Source organism: Herpailurus yagouaroundi, unplaced genomic scaffold (genome assembly GCF_014898765.1).
Source record: "Herpailurus yagouaroundi ecotype Mexico unplaced genomic scaffold, PumYag 142, whole genome shotgun sequence".
Lineage (NCBI taxonomy): Eukaryota > Metazoa > Chordata > Mammalia > Carnivora > Felidae > Herpailurus > Herpailurus yagouaroundi.
This window is the reverse complement of record NW_024412397.1, coordinates 45,243,352-45,268,585: the sequence shown is the minus strand read 5'-3', so window position 1 is coordinate 45,268,585 and position 25,234 is coordinate 45,243,352. Positions and strand designations below refer to the sequence as shown.

Below are 25,234 nucleotides of genomic sequence, written 5' to 3'. Positions count from 1 at the left end.
CAATCCCAAACTTCAAGCTATACTACAAAGCTGTAATCATCAAGACAGTGTGGTATTGGCACAAAAACAGACAGATCAATGGAACACAATAGAGAACCCAGAAATGGACCCACAAACGTATGGCCAACTAATCTTTGACAAAGCAGGAAAGACTATCCAATGGAATAAAGACAGTCTCTTCAGCAAGTGGTGCTGGGAAACCTGGACAGTGACATGCAGAAGAATGAACTTGGACCACTTTCTTACACCATACACAAAAATAAACTCCAAATGGATGAAAGACCTCAATGTAAGACAGGAAGCCATCAAAATCCTCAAGGAGAAAGCAGGAAAAAACCTCTTTGATCTTGGCCACAGAAACTTCTTACTCAACACGTCTCCGGAGGCAAGGGAAACAAAAGCAAAAATGAACTACTGGGACCTCATCAAAATGAAAAGCTTCTGCACAGTGAAGGAAACAATCAGCAAAACTAAAAGGCAACCGACAGAATGGGAGAATATATTTACAAATGACAAATCAGATGAAGGGTTAGTATTCAAAATCTGTAAAGAACTTATCAAACTCAACACCCAAAAAACAAATAATCCAGTGAAGAAATTGGCGAAAGACATAAATAGACACTTCTCCAAAGAAGACATCAAGATGGCCAACCTACACATGAAAAAATGCTCAACATTACTCATCATCAGGGAAATACAAATCAAAACCACAATGAGATACCACCTTACACCTGTCAGAATGGCTAACATTAACAACTCAGGCAACAACAGATGTTGGAGAGGATGTGGAGAAAGAGGATCTCTTTTGCATTGTTGGTGGGAATGCAAGCTGGTGCAGCCACTCTGGAAAACAGTATGGAGGTTTCTCAAAAAACTAAAAAGAGAACTACCCTATGACCCAGCAATGGCAATACTAGGCATTTACCCAAGGGATATGGGTGTGCTGTTTCGAAGGGACACATGCACCCCCATGTTTATAGCAGCACTATCAACAATAACCAAAGTATGGAAAGAGCCCGAATGCCCATCAATGGATGAATGGATAAAGAGGTGGTATATATATACAATGGAGTATTACTTGGCAATCGAAATGAATGAAATCTTGCCATTTGCAACTATGTGGATGGAACTAGAGGGTATCATGCTAAGTGAAATTAGTCAGAGAAAGACAAAAATCATAGGACTTCACTCATATGAGGACTTTAAGAGACAAAACAGATGAACATAAGGGAAGGGAAATAAAAATAATATAAAAACAGGGAGGGGGACAAAACAGAAGACCCTCATAAATACGGAGAACAAACTGAGGGTTACTGGAGGGGTTGTGGAAGGGGGGATGGGCTAAATGGGTAAGGGGCACTAAGGAATCTACTCCTGAAATCACTGTTGCACTATATGCTAACTAATTTGGATGTAAATTTTAAAAAATTAAATAAAATAAATGAATGATATGGGGGGCTCAGTCGGTTAAGCATCTGACTTTGGCTCAGGTTATGATCTCATGGTTCACAAATTGGAGCCCTGTGTTGGGCTGTGTGCTGATAGCCCAGAGCCTGGAGCCTGCTTCGAATTCTGTGTCTCCTTCTCTCTCTGACCCTCCCCTGCTTGTGCTCTGTCTTTCTCTCTCCCTCTCTCTCTCTCAAAAATAAATAAAAACATTAAAAAAACGAGTGACTTGTGGAGCAGACTCGATTCTGAACCTTGACCTGGAAATAATTCCCAAGCCCCAGATGAGATCAGCATGGTTGCCCAAGCTGACATGCTGACACATAGGCAAGACATATGGCTGGTTATTGTAGCCCGGAAACAATTGAGATTGTTTGCTACTATTGTGGCAATTGTTGACCTAATCATCTACAAACTGATTTGGCTAAGAATTTTAACCTGGCTTCCCAAGAGGTCAAAAATTTTGTGAAAATCTGTCATATTCTGTCTCCTCTAGGCTAAACATACAAATTGCTTTATTCTTTGCTCAAAGGATCTTCATTTATATAATTGTGCTGGGTTGCTGTCAGCTCTGTATCATGTCATCACCTTCATCTACAGTGAGAATTATCTTCCCCAGAATCCCTTTTTTTCATATGGCTCTGGCAGAGCTTGACAACGAGAAGTACTCCAATAAGATTTGGAAGGTGGAAGAGAAGGAATTAGCCATCAATCTCTGAAGACAGTTGTAGGCAAATGGATGGGCACATGAGAGGTTCAGTGCATCTGCCTAGCTAGTGTGGAGAACCATTCTCTTCAGTGCTTCAGGCCAAGATCACCAGTGGTGGCTTCCCTGGCCTTGCCCTTCCCAACTATTCCAAAAGTTGTTTAAGCCCACATTTCCTATATTAAAATCCTTTACACCAGGGGTATATGGAGTGGCCTCTGTCTTCCTGACCAAATCCTGACAGATGATACATCAGTAGACACCAATGGAAAATATACTATGTGCCAATGAGGACACTGTCAGATAGGTCTTACTTCTCACCCCTTTAAGGTAGTCTCTTTTATATGGATTATATGTTTGACCACTTTCTCTTCAAAGTCTGCTCATAATAAATTTTCAGAGGCCTCTTATGAGAGATCTTGAGATTATTTTTATAAGTTAGTCATATGAATACATCTTGGCATTATGTTGACATGGATAATTTTTCCATACATATGATTATTATTTCAACACCGTATATTCCTTCTCAGATTCTTTTCCTTACCCGAATCTGCCTGTGTATGTTTTTATTGAATTTCATTGTGGTTTTGCAAATGCAGTATATTCTTTATGAAAATCATATTGGGCCTTATTTCCTAGTTCCAAAATCTTAGTAACCCTCATAACACAAGCTCTCCAGTAATATGGATAGTATACTATAAACTTTTAGATTAGGTCATCAATAAATTAGTGATTAGGAGAGACCCTAGGATCAATCCATGCCAAAAGCTACCCAGTATATCTCCTCAGGCTAACACAAAGCCCTTGCAATGACCAATTAAGCGCAGCTTTTAATCCCCAGAAAAGGTAACATGGCCAGTGTTACACTTTCTTAATTTGTGTTAATAGGGATCTGTGGGTTAGGATCAAGGCTTTACTAAAATAAATATACTAAAATAAAAATAAAATGAAAATTAAATAAAAATAAAAAAACATAAAGCATCACTCAATTCATTGCAATCATTTATAGTACATTTATCAGTATATGATAAATTCTTGACATTTTACATTTAATTCTTTTGTATGATAATGTAAGCTCAAATTTTGGTTCTTCATACTTATTGAAAGTTGTCTTTGCTCGCATTGGCTTTTATGAATATGTTAATACTTGTCATCTCTGATAAAAGACACATAAATGACAGGCATATTGGTCAGTTCATTGATATGGGTATTTCTATCACATAACTCATTGTTTTGTAAATGAGAAAAGGTGAAAACAGAATTATGATCATAAAGTAGTAAAGAAGATTTCTACAAAATTGATGGTTTGATTGTAATAATTGGTCAAATCCTTCTTCCTCCAAACTCAGGTGAACATGAGGATGATTCCTGCCCTTACCTTCATCTGGTTTTTCCTCCTCTATCCAGATGAACCACTGAACAGCTACAGCCCAAGACTTTGGAATAGCCCCCACCCAACAATGTCATCTGTCCTAAGAGGCAGAGTTTTGGGTTTTTTGGTAAGTTATTTATTATAGCAGACATTCACAGTAAGGTCTTTTTCATCAGTGTTCATACCTCCTCTCCAGTCTGTTTGCTTATGTTTCTGCACCCTTGCTCCTGTATGTCTTTTCTCCCACTTTGTCTAATCTTTCGGTATTTGTGCTTTTCCGGGATCCTGGAATTTGCTCTATTGCCTTAACTGCTTTCTAGTGACTGCATTCTTCTGGGTCCTGACTCCCTTTCAATCCATCCATTGCCTTGCATTACCCTTGGGTTTCATGGGTCAACACTTCACTATCTTCCTCTGAGCACAGAGGTCTGTGCAACTCAATTCTATGTGGTTCACCTGCTCCTGACTTACCTGGATCTATCTATTACTTGGATCTCTTACCTTACAGAAGGTTGACGGCTTATATAATGACAGTGATGTCCATACAAATTAATTTTAATGGTGCCACAATTTTCAAACTTTAGTTTCTCAGGTTGCACAAGGACCACTAGAAGTTCTGAATTTAGTACGTAAAAACTTTTTCTCAATTAAAAATATTTTTATGCTTCTGAATTTTGTATGATTTTGTCCTAAATGGAAATAGATTTTGTCTCTATAGGAAGAGATGTGTGGAATCAAATATCTGAATAAATTATGTCATGTGAATACAGCAGCCTTTTCAGATGTGCGCCATGTGATAGTCATTGATATTAGATGAATAAAGCCAAGATTGTGTTTGCAAAGTTTGAGAAATAGTGGGTTTATCAAAGTTAGACAGGTTTCTTTCATGTAGGTTTCCTCTGAACCTTTTATATGTTAATTGAATTCTGAATCTTTATGATAAGAGGTAAAGTTTGCAGAATATTGCTGAGTAGTTTGAGTACGGATTCCTTTTATCTGTGCAACACCTTTTTACGTCTCACTAGATACCAGGATTCTATGGAACATGATTTGGGAAATGCTGCAAGATAGGCTTTCAGGGAACGTTTTAATGATAAAGTGCACAGATCAAAATGCTCCCTCTCTACAAGAGAAATCGGCCTCATTGCAGCTTGAGTTAATATTAATACGTGAGCCTGAGACAGGAACTCAGCAGGAGAGTTAGACACAGTCAGGAACTATCAAAAGCATGAGAACCAACTGGGCATTGTGACTGCTCTCTGGTGGAAATGCCTATTAGAGGCAACCTTCCCTTTTCATTTCAAAAGCACAATGCACCCAGACTATGGAACTCTCTCCTGTCTTACTGCTTTATTGTAACAAGAACCACGTGACGGAACTAGTTCCATCCAACTCGCTCTGACATAATGTCCACATGAGAATGCATATACGTTTGAAGCAATATGTTAACACACACTACTTTTGAAGTAGAGTCTGTTAGAAGATCATAATTAAACTGGATGGGCCCATCGTCTACTATTTTCTCTAAGTTTTAGTTGCAAATATTCTCTCAAATGCTTAAGATGGTGTAGAGCAGGATATTAGCCATTGTGTTTTCTAATCCTGGTAGTTTTCTGTTTCTTGTGACATTCCTGGCCCCATTCTATCCCATAAATTTCATATCTTGTAACTACTGCCTTAGGGAAAAAATGGGAGAAATAAAAACTTAAACAATCAAATTCTTGCCCTTTAGATCTAGTACTTAAGTCAGGACATAAAGAACAGGTCTTGAGGAATAGCTGAAATGCTAGCTATCATGACAATAGTCCAAATGAGAAGTCTGTATGAGAAAGGAAGAAGACAAAAGATTATACTGTGACCAAGGGTTAGTGGTACCAGAACTAGAGAATCAAACCTGAATGATCACACTGATGGGAGGGGCATCATCATCCAGGACCTGCCTCAGCTCAGGATGAATGATTATACTCTGTCAACCATTTCTGAAAGCCACGTAGAAGCCAAGAACCCACAAACCATCATATTTCCATTCCAGGGAGCTTCGTGCATTGCTTGTATCAAGCTGGCCGTTAAGCATTGTTCCATTGGTATCAAGGGAATACCTTCCAACAGTCGTTGACAGCTTATCATCCAATAAGAATGATTTCCATCTGTTCTCAGACCTTGCCCCCAGACCAACTTCTGTGAACCACACTTCTTTCAGCAGTCCCAAACACCAATGATCCCCTCAGAGACAGAAGGTCCCTGATCACCTAAAGGAGTATACATGATGTAGAGGGGAAAGCATCTGACGTACTCGTGTGCTTGTATACACAGAACAGAACTAGTTCAAGATCTCCCTAGGCCAGGTCAACATTGAGACTCCTCATTTTGTGCTATCTTACAGGTATTCCTGCCTCTGGGCAAACTCAGGCTGATGTTTGGGCCAAAGAAATGTATTTCTAAAATATATTTTACATTCCTTGACTGAAGGACTTCAAGTTTTTTATTGTTTAAAATGTACTTCCAATAACATTTTGAATTTTCAAAATCTCTAGCTGTAGTTGTAAAATCCACAAGGCAGGACACTCTTCCAGGGTGATGTATGGTAATGGCCCATAATGTAGGTGTGCTTCTGTCTACAAAGATATTCTGAGAACCATATGGCACCTACTGTGGTGGTTCCTCGTTTTAATGGCTTATGCCATATATTGCCTCACCTTCCAAATACTTAAATAGCTGTGTCTCTCTCTAGTGCAGAGCCACAGGGCTGTCCTCCTAAAATTATTGTGAAAAAAATCTTTAGTGTCTGTGTGCGGTTTCAGAAGTGATGAACTTGCTATTAGTCTCATCTGATTTAGGCTCCCAATCTTGCCTCTGAAACTAAAATGCTTTGCATCTGTAAACCTTGAAGTAATCTCTCTAAGCATGTGTGTCTGGAAGCATTTCCATTTTCTTAGAGCAACTGAAGTCCCTAGGATATTTGAAATGCTTAAACTTTCATCTGGCTTGCTGATAATGGCCTATATGCGAGGCATTTCCATTTTTATTTATACGTTAGCTCTTTCTACATGATCAAATTTCATTGTTAAATTTTCTTTCATGTCACAGGTAACTTTCCCTGAATAGCAGATGAAAAGCTATGAAAATACTGTTGCATATTCCAACATGATATTTTTGGAAAATATCTTTTTCCCTTTGTATTCAAATATCCTGTTTCTTGGAGTTATTAGTCTGCATGAAGTTTGGCTGAATAGATTTGTGCACAGTAAACAATTGTCTTTTTCTTTGTACGAAGACTGGGCTCTTGTTTTAGGCAGTATCCAGGAGCTGAATGGAACATAATGCTACAAAATGCCTTTTAAGAGAGTTTACAACCATTGTCTCTTCTTTTCACCACCCTCATGGCCAGAAAGATTACAGGTCTTTGTCCGTTAGTTAACATGTCAATTTGGAATACATTTGAAAAGCTCCATCCCCCTCCCCCCCAGTTGAATTTGCTTCCAAATCAATCAGTCCTGCTAGCGCATTTTTTTTCATAAACCGTAGAAGGTCTCTCCTTTTGGTCTCAACATGCAGCCACTAAAAAGCAGACGGGTAAGGGGATACGTGTGTTTATTTTTGATATTCTGGACCAAGAATTGATTCTTTTTTTTTTTTTTTTAATTTTTTTTTTTCAACGTTTATTTATTTTTGGGATAGAGAGAGACAGAGCATGAACGGGGGAGGGGCAGAGAGAGAGGAAGACACAGAATGGGAAACAGGCTCCAGGCTCTGAGCCATCAGCCCAGAGCCCGACGCGGGGCTCGAACTCACGGACCGCGAGATCGTGACCTGGCTGAAGTCGGACGCTTAACCGACTGCGCCACCCAGGCGCCCCAAGAATTGATTCTTTAAATCTTTCTTGTTGTCTGACTGTAATGAATTTGAGAAAATTTGCTGAGCCTCAGCTTCTTAATCTGTAAAATGAAAATATTAAGATCCACCATACCCACTTCAGAAGGATGTAGGTGGCATAAGATGAAAGAACGTTTAACAATAAACATGGTGGTTTATGTTCTAGGCAAAGAAAATGTAAACGTATGTCCTCAGCCTCAAAACATAGTGTGAGGAGCATATTGTGATCCCCCATTTTCAGATGCATAAATTAATTAGAGGCTAATCAAATTTCATTTACTTGCTCAAGACTCTACAGTTTGTAAGGGGAGAATTCCTGCATGGCAAACAACAACGGAAAAATTCAACAGCCTAGGACAAATGAGGGAAAAGTGGCAATACCTGACAACTTAGGATAAAGTTTGTCATATTTTACAAGTCAGTAAGCAAGACTTTAAAAAGCCATCTAACAGAAAAATTGTCATGGAATATGAGTTAGCTGTTGACAGAAAAATAAAAACGGCCAAAGTACCTGTAAATGTTAAACTTAACCCATAATTAAAGATGTGAAAAAAAATAGCAAAATCCAATTTCATTATTAATCAGTAGTGAAATTTGTTTTTGTGTGTATTTTATGTGGTTCAAAAGGAGAAAACACTGCATTGTCTGGAGTGCATGAGAAAGGTCCCTCCCCCCCCATCTTGATGAGAATGTAAATTGAAACAAATTTAGGAATGCCTTGTGGTAATGCTATTAAAATTTATGACATCTTACCCTTTGACCCAGCAATCTCACTTTTAGAACTTTACCCTGGAGATATTTGTACAAATATGTTCTTTACAAACCCATTTTCAGTTAAAAAAAATTAGAAACAGTAAAAATAACTCCCCATATGGGATTGGTTAAGTGAATTATCATCTGAGCATACAGTAGGATATATGTACTCATTAAATGTAATGGCAAAATTATATATGTGATATGGAAAGAGGTCAAAGATCTACTGTGAAGTAGGAAAAAGTTTCAGAACAATATATTTAGCATTCTGGTTTTTTTTTTTTATAATAAGGTGTATGTCTCTGTATTTTTCAATAGGGTGTATGTCTCTGTATACATATCTGCTTGTATATATTTCAACAACTTCTGCAAGTCTTTCACCAGTTTGGTAACAGGGATACAGATTTGGGGAGAAGAGTAGAAAGAAGAGCATGTGAAACTTGCTCTCTACTTCGATGTCCCTTCGTGTTTAGGTTTGCACACCACAGCTGTCTCCTTCCAAGCCTGCTTTCTTTCCATTACACCAGATTACCCTCTGCAGGTGCTTTGTGTATCTCAAAGAGTAAAATTACTATTATTTGTAATGTGTCCTGAGCTGGTCTCATGTAATTCCACCAGAGCACGGCAGTTCTGTTTAGGTCAAGTTAAACGAACTCACTTTTGGTTTCCCTTCATGCCAGTCATTTGCCTGTTTTCACTCAGATCCGTCTTCTGCTTTTCCCTTCTCTGCTTTCAGTCGCAGAGGTCCGCCTGGGCAAGTGATATTTCCCTGGAGGCGCCGTGCAGTCTCCAGCGGGAGATGTTGGCAGGAAGCTGGAAGGAGGGAGGACGAGGGATGTCAGAATACTCCTCCACTTCTCTCTACTTTGAGTGGCACCTTCAGTGGGCAGCAGCTAGTTCCCCTCTGACAAGGTTCCAGGGGTTCCACTCTCTGGTTCCCTGGGTTGAAGGATGCCAGCAGCTTCCTGTCCCCGTCAATGTGTTGATCATCTCACCTTCTGTGTTGACATTTTCAGCTCTCTCTCTTAGCACTATTGTAACTAGTATCTTGGATAAAATACCCTCCTGAATTACGTGGCACGATTCATGTATTCCCATGGGACCCTGACTGATACACAATTTACATTAAGTTTATGGGCCACGAATTTTACTGCTTGATAAACTGAATGTAAAATAAACTGTAAGTGGAGCACGTGTCCTCCTGGAGCTAGAGAAGAAGGAGGAAAGTAACAATTCAGACTCTTGTTATGTGTCAAAAATTTGCATGCTCTTTAAAAAGAAGTCGTCCTCACACTCTTTCTTTGCTGTATTATTATTCTAAATCACAGTAAAGAAATGGAGACCCAGACAGATTAGTTAATTGGTTTGTAAACGGCAGAGCTGGGATTGAGCTCCAGGTCTTTCTCACTCTAAAGCCCAAGTTATTGCCAAGATGATATAAAGCTGTTTTCTCTATGCCTTCCTTCCCCTTAGCGCTCTATTTTGCAGGGTCCACCATCCACAGGCCTCCTTTTAGCACAAGTGTCTTATATTTGCAACATTTACCTTCTGCTCTACCACACACACACACACACACACACACACACACACACACACAAATCCTACTTTTCTGTTGTGTTACTTTTCTTTGACACCTTGCTTTCTCCTAATCTGATAAACAAATTTGAACTGAGCCATTATTTGATGACAATTGTTACTCTGCCAGAAGAAAAATACTAGATTTGAAATGTTAACTCAAGCCTGCAATAGTTTCCTAAAACCATTTATTTGTTTAGCCACTTTTCTTTGCTGAAAATGTGCTGGTTGCTAGATACACAGCGCTGAACAAGACAGATTGCAGCCTAGTAGGGAAGAGAGTCATCAAACAATTTTATTGAGTTCTATGTAGGAGAAATGTTCTGTGCAAGCACATGAGAGGAAATTGTATTGTAGAGTCCAGAAATACTTCCCTAAGGAAATGAAATTTGTGTTGACCATAAAGAAGGCACTAGATAAGTAAAGGCAGAGCAAGTGGGAAAAAGAGAAAAATTATATGACAGCATATATATTGGTCCTGGGGCAAAAAAGAGAATGGCCCATCAGAGAAATTTTTTTTTAGAGACCAATAATGTTGGAGTGTAGAGAGAAGAGCAAACCAAGGCAGGAAAGATAGGAGGCAGCCTGATCATGCAGAACCTCAAAGGACATATTAAGGATTATGGACTGTATCTTTTCTATCCAAGGAGGAATAGAAAACCACTGAAAGGTATTTAGCAAGGAAGAGGAACAAATCTCTTATTCTAAAATGAATTATCTGGCTATATGATAGAGAATGAACTGGAAGAGGGTGATAATGGATGCAGGTAAACCAGTTAAGAGGCTTTTTAAATATTCTTGGTGAGAAAAGATGGTAGCTGGAACCATGGGCTGCTGGAGAGAGAGAGAGAGAGAGAGAGAGAGAGAGAGAGAGATTTAGGAGGAAGAACCAATAGGATTTGGGGAGTCAAGTGGAAAGGGGAATCAAGAATAACTCCTAATCTGGGGTTACCTCCTGAAATGGGGAAAAGTGGACAGAGAGTAGGTTTGGCACCAGGAAATCCATGAATTCCATTGTTTTGGATATGTTGAATTTGTGGGTCTTTGAGACATATAAGTGCAGGTGCTGAGTAGGCATTTCTATCTACCTTTTCTCAGCAATCAGGACTAGATACAGAAACATGAGGTTGTTGGTCCCTGAATGATAATTGAAGGCCTGGGGGGGGGGGGGTAGATGTGATTGTCCAAGGAGAGAGAATAGAGCAAGAAGAGGGCCTAGGAGTGAATTCCAAAGAATAAGAAAATTTCTGACCTCAGAGAGTAGACTACAAGGAGGAGAAACAATAAATGAGTTCAACAAGATATTTTAGTTCCATTAGGAACTAAACAGGAGCTCAGAACTACTGTTCAATTTTAGTATTGGGAAGGGGCAGGTTCAAGAGGAAGGGTTTTATATTGGGCAACATGAACCATGTCAGACACCCAGCTAGACCTTATGTGCATTTAAGTACCCGAGCACATGAACACATGTCTCTCATTCTGAACCACTGGAATGGCACACTCACATTGCTCTTTTTCCTAACTTGGCTTTAGTTCCCAGACTGAAAAGATGTTGCAGAAATGTCTTAGCAGAGATGAAAGGCATGTTTAATCTTACCTTCAAAGTTGCTCATGGTGGCCTGGACAGACCGTCAGTGTTTTGCTAACTTCAATCTTAACAAACGAATTTCAATTCCAGGATTTTGCAGTAAATGTAGGCAGTAGACAAATTCTCCACCTCCTCTTTATTTGCTATCACCTGCGGGACCAATTTTATTAACTACATACTTATGAGTCTTTTTGAATTGCAACTTGCTCATTCTGTGGAAACTGAAAGGCTGACTGAAGAAAGCAAATTGTTTGGGGTCCTTCTTTTTACCTCTCTATCAGCACATTAGTGCTAAATTCTCTCGCCTCTCCTCGCCTCGCCTCGCCCCGCCCCGCCCCTTCTCTTCCCTTCCTCAGGGCTGCATGGTGACCTACTACAGCTGTTCACCAAAGGTAGAAGAGAGAGTAGTGTCCCCAGACACTGAAAGTCTGTCCAAGTCTCTGCCAGCTGGGACCCATCAACATCAACCTTTTTCACTGTGCTTTTCATAACAAAGATTCTTTCAGATTAAAACTAGTAAGTCAGTATCTTTAGCCTGAAATTTTCTCCTGTTTTAAAGTTCATATTTCCAATGGTTAATGGCTATGCCCTCCTTCCAGCACCTCAAATACATAATGACTCCAACAGTACTTTCCATATCCGCTCCGTCAAACAGCTCCCTGCTTCTAACTGCCTTTCTTCAGTTAATGGACTACATCTTGAGTTGTCACCTGGCTTAAAATCTGGGCTTTTTAATTTACTTCTCTTCACATTTCATAATCAGTTGCCAAGTCTGAAAGATGGTTCCTTTCCAACATTTTGCCCACCCATCATTGTCCTACCATTTTGATGCCATCATACTAATTGCAGGAAGAGGAGTGCTGTGTTCTTCTCTTCACTGCTCCTGTCCTGACCTCCTCTGACATTATAACCAAATGAATTTTCCTAATGTAAGATTTAAATAAATCTTTTTCTTATTTTTTAAGTTTTTAAAAATGTTTACCTATTTATTTTTGAGAGAGGCAGAGCATGTGTGCACACACACAAGTGGGGGGAGGGGCAGAAAGAGAGGAGAGAGAGAACCCCAAGCATTGTCCATGCTGCCAGCCCAGACCCTGATGCAGGGCTCAATCCCATGAACCATGAGATCATGACCTGAGCCAAAATCAAATTTGGGAGCTCAACCAACTGAGCCATCCAGGTGCCCCAAGATTTAAATGAATTCTATTCCCTAAAAGCACAATTGTTAGCCTGGCATTATTTTCTGTAAACAGCCTTAATCTACTTGTCTTGATTTCCTTTGTCTTTCATGTCTCTCTAGCCAAACTAGATCACTTTGGTTCTCTCAAATGCCCTTCTTTGAGCTTCTGTTAGTTCAGTCTATTCCCAAAACATTCCATTTTTTCCCTTTCTAATATCAGCTATTGACCCAAATTTCACATTATTTTGCCCGTAAAGTTACCCTTTTTCACACCCTAAAATTATTATTTTTTCTCTTCTATATCCTATAAGACTCAGTTTGTATGACATTTATAGCCCATTTATTCATTTGTATATGTTATTTTCCCTAGTAGATTGAAGGAATCGTGGGAGCAAGGGCTGGACCTTATCTATATTTTATCATCTATAGGTACTACATCTATAGTACTTTGTTTTATTGCATTAGCTTGTACTAGATATGGCTATGTGTTTTAGAATACCCTCAGTAATAGTGCTTTAAATAAGATAAAATTTACTTTTCTTTTGCTTAAGCAAATTTAGGCCTGGTAATATAGCTCTGTTGCACAAAGTCTTCAAAGATCCAGGTTCCTTCTATGTTGTTGCTCTGCCATGCATGGCTTTGATCCTGGGGACCATGATGGTTTCTGCACTCCAGAGGAAACACAAAGATGGGCTGAAGAATAAAAGAGTTAAGGGTACACTTGTTATGCCTTTTAAAGAAGGCTCCTGGAAGCTGATACAAGTCACATTCTTTTCTATTTTTTTTGGCCATATTTGAGTCACATGGCCACACCTACAGGAGAGGCTGAAAAATGTGATGTAGAATATCATATATCATATCATATAGTATAGTATAACATACTATAACATAATATATAATAACTGATGGCTAATTATAGTCCAAAAATTTATTACTGTAGGAAAAACGAAGATGAAGATAAAGGTATAATTTGGGTGATGATGATGTGTCAATGGAAGTTCATCAATTGTAACAAATGTACCACTGTGATATGGGATGCCTACAGTGGGGTAGGTTGGCTATGTGTAGGGACAAGGTGGGCATGGGAACCTTCTATACTCTCTGCTTAGTTTTTCTGTGAATCTAAAATACTCTAAAAAATAATGTCTATTCAAAAAACTTAAGACATAAATAGGAGTCTCAGCTCTATTTCTCCAGAATAGATTGAAACAAGTATTATGGAATAAATGAATGAATGACAATAGCAGGTGAAAGATAGCAGGTGAAGGTTGAAATAATTTTCCAAGGGAGCTATATTTAGAAGTTTTTTTTTTTTTACTTAGTGAACTTCATGCTTAATAATCCTATTATCCTTAATATAATATTCTGTTTTCTGGGTTAGTGATTATAGTCTTATTAACTTGAGAAAAAAAATTTAATCAAGGATAGCTTTACTGGATTTGTATCTAAATCATTTCTTTTAAAAGAGAGAAGGTTTTTCTTCCTATAGTGTATTTTTAAAACTTGACAATTATCATTACATTTGCATGAACTTCTAAAATAGCTATTTCAGCTATTTTACTGTAACATAAATTCCTTCAGAATATGCACCTACAACTCTAGTACAGAATTTGAGCATTTACAAATAGCTCTATTTAATTGTATATTTTCCTTATGTTTCTGTTGTGAAGTGAGCATTAGAAGGTAATTTGCCTTTTAATATTGGCCAATTTCTTTAGTTTTGACATATTTATTTTCATTTTCTCTCATTCTGCCCCAACTTTACTGATACTCCAAGAAAATAATTGGATGCATGCCTGAGGAAACTAATTTGTTCACTTATTTTAAAAAAAACCCAACAACACCCATTAATTACCTGGGGTCTTATTCAGGTAAGCTACCTTACTGAAAGACTACTCATCTACCAGGAGAAGGGGGATGGAGCTGGATAAAATTAGGTCCTGTTAGAGTTGGAATTTTCTGGATATTGATCAGAGCTAAGTCCTGATAATGACTGATGGGAAAGATTGGCATTCAGACTGCTGGGTCTAGGAGTAATCAGAAAGGAGGCAATCTTGTTTTTCCATGCAGGACACTCACTGTAAAACATCCACTCAGACTTTTCTGTCCACTAGCCCTTTCGTCAGGACCTTCCTGGGGATTACTCTCCAATCTGTGGATCTAGTTGGCCTTGAGAGAAAGCGTTGTACTTTGTGGGAACCCAGAATTGCTCTAAACTGTCATCAGAGGCTGACCACAGGGTTAAATTAAATAGGTTTTCAATGACGCCAGTTTTGTGTGGGATTGTCATTTCGATTTTGCACTGACAGGAAAGAGTTTTGAGGCCCCTCCCTGAAATCCATGTGCCAAAGTTAAAGAAACACTTTGGAATTTGTTTTGTACCCTCTGCCCCTCTGCAACACTTTATGATTTAATTCTCTGAATAGAGAGTTTTCTTTAGCAATCTCTTTAAATTCCCTTGATCTTGAGTTCTTTTTCTTCTTAAATGCACCATTGATCAATTGATGTTCTTGTTCTTTTGTACTCTTTGAGGAGAGTTATTATGAATCCATTGTTAAACTTCTAAACGGGTCGAATCAATTTTCCAATTGCCTCAGAATAAATATCAAATTCTTGTCTTCCAGGAGCCATAAGCAAATAAACCTCTCCCCACTAATGAAATAAAGTCTCTTTTAAGTGTTATTGCTGGTAGGAGGGAATGGTTATTTGTCAAATCAAATGAAATATTCTGACTATCTCTTTGAACCTACTCAAAATATGACTTCACAGGTGCCTGTCAAATTTCATTGATCTAAATTGTCTTCTCTTGAAAACTAAAAAAATAATGATAAGCTATGAACATCTTTATTTTTGTATCATTCATTCATTTGATACCTGTTTTTGGAGCATCTAGTATGCTCCATATACAGCTATTTTAAAAATGTTTTTTAAATTCTAGTTGAATAAATCCAGGAGATTATGGAATGCAGCTTGCAGGGGTCAAGATGCTGGAGAATGATGGGGGAAAGAACCAGTTGTGTCAATGGGCAAGTACAGAGAAAGAGAACAAGGTGAGAACTTGGCTGAATGCAGGACAAGTGAAAGCCTCAGCAAAGACAGATAGGAAGTCAGGTATTACAATCAGAAAGTTCAGAACAGTGGACAAAGCTAGTAAGAATGAGATGACAGGGGTGCCTGGCTGGTTCAGTCAGTAGAGCATGTGACTCTTGGTCTCAGAGTTGTGAGCTCAAGCCCCACATTGGGTGCGGAGCCTATTGAAAGTAAAATTAAATTAAAAAATATATTACAAATTAAAAATAAAGAACACAATGACAGCAGATTGCAGGGAACAACAGCATGGAAAATGAGATAAGGACTGATAATGGATAGGAAACATCTTAGGAGTTAAATATTATCATCAGAGATGTTACAAGGGTCTATATATAGCTGAATAATAGTAGCTAACATGTATTCAATGTGCCAGGCAGTTTCCAACCTATATTTTAATCTTAAGCTATCAAGGCATTAGTTAATTTAATCAGTCTGGCATCTATTCCATGAGTTCACTATTCTTATCCCTATTTCATGGATGAGACAGAACTTCCCAGAGTTTTCAGAACAGGGCTATGAGTACTGCAACTTGATTGCAGATCCTCTGTTACCAACCACTAAAAGGTACTGCCTAGATACCAAATAAGAGGTGTTGGGAGCAGGCATACAGGAGCACACACAGGAGGAATGGAAGGATCACAGGGAGGGAGCAGGGAAGGAGCAAAAGCTTCTTGGAGACTGGTTCATCTCCCTAAAGATATAGAATTTTCCTAAGTGGAGAGGTGGCGCTGGTGGAGACCAGACAAAGCAGAAGCAAGAACAGGGTCCCGGTTAGCAAGTTCCATGCTGTGTTGGCAAGGTATATTTGGAGAAGAATATTTGACATGGGAAACTGAGGCATAAGTTTGGAACCAGAAGATAGAGCACTTTGAATGGGAAGCTCTCCAAGGCAGAGAATGTAAAGAGATAAAAACACAAAACCAGGAACCCAGTCTGGGGTGATTTTAGCGATGAAAGTCCAGGAGGAGGTGATAGAAAGCTATTTTTCAAACATGAGCACGTGAAGGGGAGGGCTTGGCAAGAGTGGTGGCAGTGCACTTGGAAAAGAATATGCTTGCTGAATACACGAATGGATGTAGGATTCAAGAGCCAACAACGTGAGGAAGACCAGCATGGTAAGTGAACCAGCATAGGGTAGTGGTCAAGAGTGTAGACTCTGGATCCAGACTGCCTAGATTCAAAAGTGGGTTCTGCCTCTTCCCTTGCCTAGTATCATCGTCTGCAAGATGGAGGATCCTACCAGCAGCACTGGGTTTTTGTGAGCCTTAAATGAGCTTACACTCTGCACTGTGTGGAATAGTGCATAGCATGACATAAGCTTTATATAAACATTTGTTAAATAATTCAAGAAAAAATATCAAGTCATTCTGGGTAAATCACTTCCATACCTTTTATTAACAAATTGGATAGGGTGCCTAGGTGGCTCAGTCTGTTAAGTGTCTGACTTCAGCACAGGTCATGATCTCACAGTCGTGAGTTTGAGCTCCATGTCGTCCTCTGCCTGACAGCCCAGAGCCTGCCTGGAGCCTGCTTTGGATTCTCTCTCTCTCTCTCTCTCTCTCTCTCTCTCTCTGCCCCGCCCCTGCTTGCACTCTCTCTCTCCCTCAAAATAAATAAACATTAAACCCTTTTTTAAAATAAAAAACAAATAGGGTAATTGAGAGGCATCATTCAAATATGTCTAGATACTGACTGTATCAAAAGGCTTGTATTTCACTTAATAAACATTATATGTACTGAGTATGCACCATAAGCAATCTTTGTTTTTTTTAAATTATTTTTAATGTTGATTTATTTTTGAGAGAGAGAGCGAGAGAGACAGAGCATGAGTGGGGGGGGGGGGGGCAGAGAGGGAGACACAGAATCTGAAGCATGCCCCAGGCTCTGAGCTGTCAGCACAGAGCCTGATGTGGGGTTCAAACCCATAAGCTGTGAGATCATGATCTGAGCCAAAATAGGATGCTCAACTGACTGAGCCACCCAGGCACCCCAACACTCTTTGTTTTTGAGATGTGGAGTGAGGGTGGAACAGTATGACTGTAAGCTCTAGTGTCATCACTATTCTGTGTGCCTATCTTGTGCCTAGCACAGTCTTGGAACAAACATTTTTTAGAGGGAATGGGCACGTGAACAAAGAATCAGATGGCTGAATGGGCATTTTGGGGATGTATAATAAATGATGCAACCAAGCCTGAAATAATATCTGTAGACCACCCACCAGCTCAGTTCACCACTATCACAACACCTTTCCCCACCTTCTGTGTGTAAGTAGGAGTTGCACTTTGTCTCAGCCCTGGTAAGCCTCTCCATGACAGTGTGCCACTGTTGAGGGCAAGAGCTATGTCATATCAAGTTTTGCCATCCATGCAAGGTGAAATATCCCTTACATGTTTACACTCAATACTGAGTAAATAAATGAAGAACCCTGGTCTTGGATGGAAAGAATTCTTGTCATCTAGAATACCAAATAGGAATAGACAAGTTAACATAGAGCCTCTAGTGGAATCACATTTAATTAGCAGAATAAGAAAAATAAGCTAATAAATGACCAGATGGTAATGTGCTATTAGAATCTGCATAACTGTGACTGTGTTTGTGTGCACATGTGTGTGTGTGTGAGTGTGTGTGTGTGTGTTTAGAAAGCAGCAGCAATTATTGGAATGCTACATCTAAACCGAACTATGAGCAGAAGGTATGGTTGTGTTCCTAAACATTACAAAATAATGTATGATGTAAAATCAAAAGAAAGAGCAAAACCAAAAACTAGACTTTGTTTCCTTAAATGAAGTTCAACTTGAGCCCCACAGAAAAAAAACATAGAAATTCAAAACACAGTTTTGATGTTGTATGGGAGTTTTTGTTAGCTCTTTGGCAAAGTTGTTGGAGGTATTTCTCATTATGTTTCCAGCCGTGGACATTTTCAGGAAAATAAACAATCATTGGCCTGCCCTTCAAATACCCAATACATGGTGCCCAGAGACAGAGAGGGTTTATCTTTTTCAGTCTTAAATCATGTAAGGTGACACCTCAAGTGACTTGATGTATGAGACTAGAACTATAATAGTGTAAAGTCCCAAAAGAGAGTAGAATTTCATGATGTAGCTTTTCCAAGTCCACCAACTTGTCATTCTTAAGGGTTCATTTCTTAAGGGCATTCTTCACATGCAACTGATGTACCCAAGGGAAGAAATCATTAGTATCAATGTTGCAGAATAGGGTATGTTCATAATGTAGGCTATATTCTTTATGAATGTTAGCTTTTGTCATGTAGGGGTCCTACCTTCCTAGATAGATGGTAAATTACATGAGGTCATCTTGATCCGAATATTTACCCCTTATATCTATTATCTATATGGTAATCACAGTGTTCTGCAATAAAATGAAATCTTTATCATCTATCATCTATCTATCTATCTATCTATCTACATCTATGCAACTATATTCCAAATTTCATGCCATCATTTGTGTCTTACAAAATATCATGGACTGGTGGCTTAAATAACAGATAGCTATTTCTGACAGTGTCAGATGCTGAGAAGTCCAAGGTCAAGGTGCTGGAAGATTCAGTGTCTGGTGAGAGCCTGCTTCCAGGCTTGTATACCGCTGACTTCTTGCTGTGTCCTCACATGGGTTTTCCTTGGTATATGCTGGTGAAGACAGAGAGATCTCTTGCTCTTCCTCTTCTGATATGGGCACTAATCCCATCATGGGGGCCCATGCTCAAGATCTGGTCTAAACTTAATTACCTCCCCAGACACCTCTAACTACCATCAAATTGGGGCTAAGTTTTCAACATACGAATTTTGGGGGAGACACAAACATTGAGGCCGTAACAACCTGTGAGATCTCATTCCAGTCTTTCCCTCAGACCTGGTCTTCTTCTCCTCTCCTGCCACATGGGTCCTTTTTCTGTTCCTTAAATACACCAAAATTATTCTTACCTCTAGGACTTTGTGCTTACCAGGACCTCATTTTTTGCCATGTCTTCATGTGCTTTCTCATTCAGCTCTCAGTTCAAGTGTCATCTCCTCACAGAGGTTGTCCCTGGATACCTTAGCAGAAGTTTGTTTCCTTATCCCTCTAACATCACTCTAGCACATTATCTCACCTTGTTTTTCCTTCTTGGTACTTATGAATATCCAAAATTATCTTTGTTATTGTTGTTATTATAGTTACTATCTGTGTATTGTAGTAGTATATGACCTGCATAAGGAAAGACCTCTTACTTATACTGTTTATTACTTTAGCTCCAGATTCTAGAACCTAGCATATGATATATAAATATATATGCATATACATATATCTTATGCATTAACATATATATAATATATATCAAATATATATAAAATGTTTCAGTACTGAGCAGAGTGCCCAACATCCTTGATATTTAACAATGTTTGCAGAAAGGGGCACATGGGTGGCTCAGTCGGTTAAATGGCCATCTTCGGCTCAGGTCATGATTTCACAGTCTGTGAGTTTGAACCCCACGTCTGATTCTGTGCTGACAGCTCGGAGCCTGGAGCCTGCTTCGGATTCTGTGTCTCCCTCTCTCTCTGCCCCTCCCCCGTTCGTGCTCTGTCTCTCTCAAAAATAAATTAGCATTAAAGAAATTTAAAAAAAATGTTTGCTGAACAAAAGTGAAAGTAGCTACATGGTTTCATGACTTATCTTTGGCAAAATTGTGCAGTATGTTTTTGAATTTAAATTTAATCTAGCATTCTCTGTCTTCACCTTCATCACGACTCTTTCCTCCCCCAGAGTCACTTTTGCTTCACCACTGTCAACCAGAGATCAACTGCTGACTCATCCCCAGTATTGTTTAGCTTATAATACCATACCAAGATTTTGGTGGTTCAAGGGACAGAAGTTCTTATAACAGTGGTATAATAGGAATGATAGGTAGATGGAAAATACTTTGGTTGGGCATGGAGAGGCTTCCTGGCACTATCACTATTATTCCACAAAGGTAACGGGACTGAGAGCTGAGATTTTCTTTCTGTACTACAGCAAGAAAGGAGAGACTAAGACTTGTCCATCTAACTGAAGTGACAAGCCTTGCTACATTTGCCTGAGGGGCTCACTGTGTTTCAGGATCTGACCTAAGTTATGGAAAATCTTAGAACCAAAGTATTAATAACAAGGAGCCTTATTTATGTCTTTTTTCATTGTGTGAAGAGACCTCACCTCTGTCTCCCATGTCACCTACTAGTTCCTAATGAGTGGACTAAGCCAATATGCCACAACTTTTTGGCATTCATATCTGCTTATGAATAATAAAAATGCAATTCAAGCATATGCCTTCTCATTCTGTGATCCTCTCGTTCTCTGCTCGTGCTCTTAATGCACAGTGTTAATGTCAAATCTGTTTGCTTTAATTATGTTAAGAGGTTACGTTGGAAGGTTATCCATTTTGTCTTTAACAGCACGAAATAGCACTTATATTATCACTGTCACTTTCCGCACATAAACAGGAACTTGATTAACAGTAGCTAACCATGAGAAAATAAATGTTCTCTTAAGCACAGACATTTTTAGTGGATAAGCACTAGGTGTCACTAGTATACTCTCAACCACAATTATCTATATCTTCAGAGGAATCAACACTGAGTGAGGCAGGCTGATGAAGAAATATAGGCATGCTGGGAAACAGTGGGAAGTCATACCTTTAACAAATACTATTTATTTGTTTATAACCAGACAAGTGTCTTTAAAAATATTTTAATGGATTATGGTAAAAAAAAAAGTAGGTAAGTGACTTTGAGATATGTGGGAGACCATCATTATATACACCAGAAACACACCTGAAAAAATTGTGTGTGAATCAAATATTTATAAAGTGAATTATGATTTCCTACTGATTATTTTTTAAAAATTTGGATGTGTAATCCCCCCTCATCTTCCCAATGTTCACAGTGCAGCTTCATTTTAAAATAGAAATTATTTTGGAGCTGGCGGAAATGTTCTATATTTTTAAGTAGGTGGTGATTCCACAGAAGTGTACACATGAAAAAATTTATTGAGCTGAACACTTAGGACTTGACATTTTACTGTATCAAAATTATACTCCCATAAAACACTAGTAAAAATCATAATTATTCATCTTAATGTTGCTTCCAATAGCTTTTCACTTTTGTAAGCAGATATTCTGTGCTTAAGTAATTATTCTACATAACATTTGCAAGTACTTAGTCAAATGAATGCTGAATGCACCTGGTCTTTGAATGTCTTAAGATATGCCTCAGGGCTAATTCCCACATCTTGGAACTGCTCCTTACTCAAGAAGGACTGAATTTTTAATTTAAGGCACCACATTGGTGATTTTCACATTGGTATGGAACCATTTTGTTGGTTGCATAATTGACCCTTTCAGTGTGAAGAGATTTAATGGATGTGAACAGGTATACTATTGCTTCAGTAACAGTTGTTTTAAATTGTGTCCATTACTTTGTGTTAAAGCAAAAATATCAGCATGCTCCAAAAGTATTGTTTAAATTAAATTATGTATGTGAAGTTCTCTTAAAGCTCAGGTATAAATGCAATCTGCCGAATACTTTTGCCTCAACATAGTTTATCAGCGTAATTATATCAGCCTTACCTTTTGGACTTTTTAAAATAAACTGGGTCATTAACCATTTTATTAAATATTTGAAACTAGAATTGAAAGTCTGGATAAAATTCTTTCAAGGAAATTCTTTACGTGTGCTTAAAACAACAACAACAACACACGATATACTCAATCATTCTATGCTTTACTTTGTTCTTTTTAACCAAACCATTTACATCTTGTCGCCCAAAATGGCGTATCTCTTTCTTGATTTTCAGTTTCCTTCTTTGGGAGAAGAAAAAGGAATGGATTCCTCACCTCCTATTGCTCAACCCATGTGTTGGATCTATATTGGTCTTTGAGAGTGACTGTAATGTCTTCATCTTGCCTATTGACTCAAATTCCAGCTCACTGATCCTCAGACTCTAGAGTCTTGAAACTTCCCTTTCACTTTACACTTTTCCCAAATGGTTCTATACCTCTAACTATGCTCGCAACAACAGTTTAGACCTTCTCCATTCTTCTTAGCCTTGGCTCTCCACAGTTTTCATACTATATTTATAATCTACCAGTTCTATGAACTGGTGTCTTGCTTCTCATCTGAAACTTGATTCCCAACTACTTTGGAGTGAATACCACCATGATACAGAATTCTGTATGCTCCTCCTTCACTCTAGAAGACAGAAATGCCTCACCTATCAGGAAACAATTCGGGGGGGGGGGGGGAAATATATACGTGTACATACACATACACACACACACACATATATATATGTGTGTATATATATATATACACATATATATATATATGTATGTGTATATATATAGTACCTAGTATGTGCCAAGTACAAAGCTAAGGAATGGGATACCAATATAGGTTTAGACATGAGTCCTAATCTTAGAGACCTTACAATATTCTGGTGGTTTATACACATAAACCAATCATTTTAATATTGTAATGGATGCCTCCAATACGCTAATCTTGTCAATTCCAATAGAAGAGATAGAAGATAATATATTTGCTGCAATCATCTAAAAGTAAGCAATCTTCTTCATTTGTGAGACAAAAGATTGAGAAAGGACAGTTATACAACCATGATGATTAATTCTCATGTGGACATTCCTATTGGAGTGGATAAAGAGATCATGCCAAATTGGGGATAATAAGCCAATCACAAATGAATACACACATGCTCACACACACACACGCGTGATGACAATGAAGACAGAAGTCAGGTGGTACCCACCCTGTGTACTGAAACCACTTCAGTGGACAGGGCTGTGAAGGACAAGCTTTCTTTCTGTTTCCCAGGTGCCTCATTACTTTTGACCAGCATTTCCAATCCCATTCTGTTTGGTCATATACTACGGGAGAGAAAAATGTTAAAGAGTATTTCTTTTCTTTTCCTCCTTCTGAATTTTTTTCTCAGAGAATTTCATTTCCTACAGGATTCCATTGGTAGTCCACGGTGAAGACACAAAAGAAAGAGAAAAATGTAGAAGAACAGCTTACAGGAATGATGAACAAGATGTATTGTGGAGTTAGGGGTCATTGTTGTCTGGTACGGCTATAGATGGAGGCCCCACTGGTGTGTTTTGGAAGGTTGCCGCCATTACTCAGGGCACTCTGTCAGCTCTGGGCATGATGCGGATCCCTGATGCTCCCACGGTGCTGTGTGCCACACGTTCTTGTGTCTCAAGGGCAGACCCAGGCAGGAGAGAGAAGTGTCTGGAGTTGGCAATATGAAAGATAAGTTTGTACTTGATGACACAGACCAAGGAATGATAGTTTAATATCAATCATCACAGACAATTGCAAAAGAACTGGATGTTCACACACAGAAGATATATTACCCATTAGGAGGCAAATCTATCACAAACAGTACCCCAACACTTACTGACTGAAAACTGAATAAGCATCATATCTCCAAGAGCAAATAAGTTCAAATAGATGTGTTTGTCAAGATGAAATTGGATTGACCTTCAAGTGCCTTGTACTTTTGGGGTAGCAGCAATAGAATAGCATCATTTAGGGCTTCATTATCATAAATAGGAGGGAAACTTTTGGTATTGTTATGAAGTGCTAGTAGTCCTCAACCTTATTTCATCATTGACATGCATATATATCTTTTTGTTCTTTTCTTTTTACTGTTTGCAACACATATGCATCCACACATTGTAGAATCTGGGATGTTAACAGAACCTCAGAGATCATCCATCCGGTGCCCCAAACCTTGCTCATAGGAGAATCACCACCAGGGAGGGTGGGGTTTTCAAAATACAGATTCCCTTGGTTTATTCTTAAAGATCTTTGGTAATGATACTAGTTTCCTTGGGCTGCCAAAACAAAGTGCCACAAACAGAGTAGTTTAAAAGAGCGAAAGTTTACTGTCTCACAGTTGTGGAGGCTGGATCTGAATCTTATAAAGAAATCTTTCCATGATAAAGAAATTGTGGTTTATATACACAATGGAGTACAACGTGGCAATGAGAAAGAATGAAATATGGCCCTTTGTAGCAACATGGATGGAACTGGAGAGTGTGATGCTAAGTGAAATAAGCCATACAGAGAAAGACAGATACCATATGGTTTCACTCTTATGTGGATCCTGAGAAACTTAACAGAAACCCATGGGGGAGGGGAAGAAAAAAAAAAGAGGTTAGAGTGGAAGACAACCAAAGCATAAGAGACTCTTAAAAACTGAGAACAAACTGAGGGTTGATGGGGGGTGGGAGGGAGGGGAGGGTGGGTGATGGGTATTGAGGAGGGCACCTTTTGGGCTGAGCACTGGGTGTTGTATGGAAACCAATTTGACAATAAACTTCATATATTGAAAAAAAATCTTTCCATGACTTTCCCTACGTCTGGTGGTCACCAGCCATCTCTTGTAGTCCTTAGCTTGCAGGGGCATCACTCCACTCTGCCTCAGGTACCACATGGCCTATTTTCCTGTATGTGTGTGCCTCTGTGGCTCTTTTGATAAGGACACCAGTTACATTGGATTGGGCCCCGCCATATGCCAGTATGACATCATCTTACCTAATTACATGAGCAATGAACCTATTTTCAAATCAGGCCACATTGTCAGTCACTTTAACATACCTTT

General features: G+C 38.8%; 1 long non-coding RNA gene across 1 annotated transcript in view; it reads right to left on the bottom strand.

Moving 5' to 3' along the window:
- Positions 1-3,262: 3,262 nt before the first annotated feature.
- LOC121033054 (uncharacterized) overlaps positions 3,263-25,234 on the bottom strand; it is a 32,804-nt gene continuing 10,832 nt past the window's right edge. Inside the window, exons 2-5 of the long non-coding RNA XR_005791672.1 lie at positions 23,641-23,856; positions 23,375-23,492; positions 8,809-8,963; positions 3,263-3,308 (exon numbers count right to left, since the gene is read on the bottom strand). This is a non-coding gene — a long non-coding RNA (uncharacterized LOC121033054). The remainder of the gene's footprint in view (positions 3,309-8,808; positions 8,964-23,374; positions 23,493-23,640; positions 23,857-25,234) is intronic.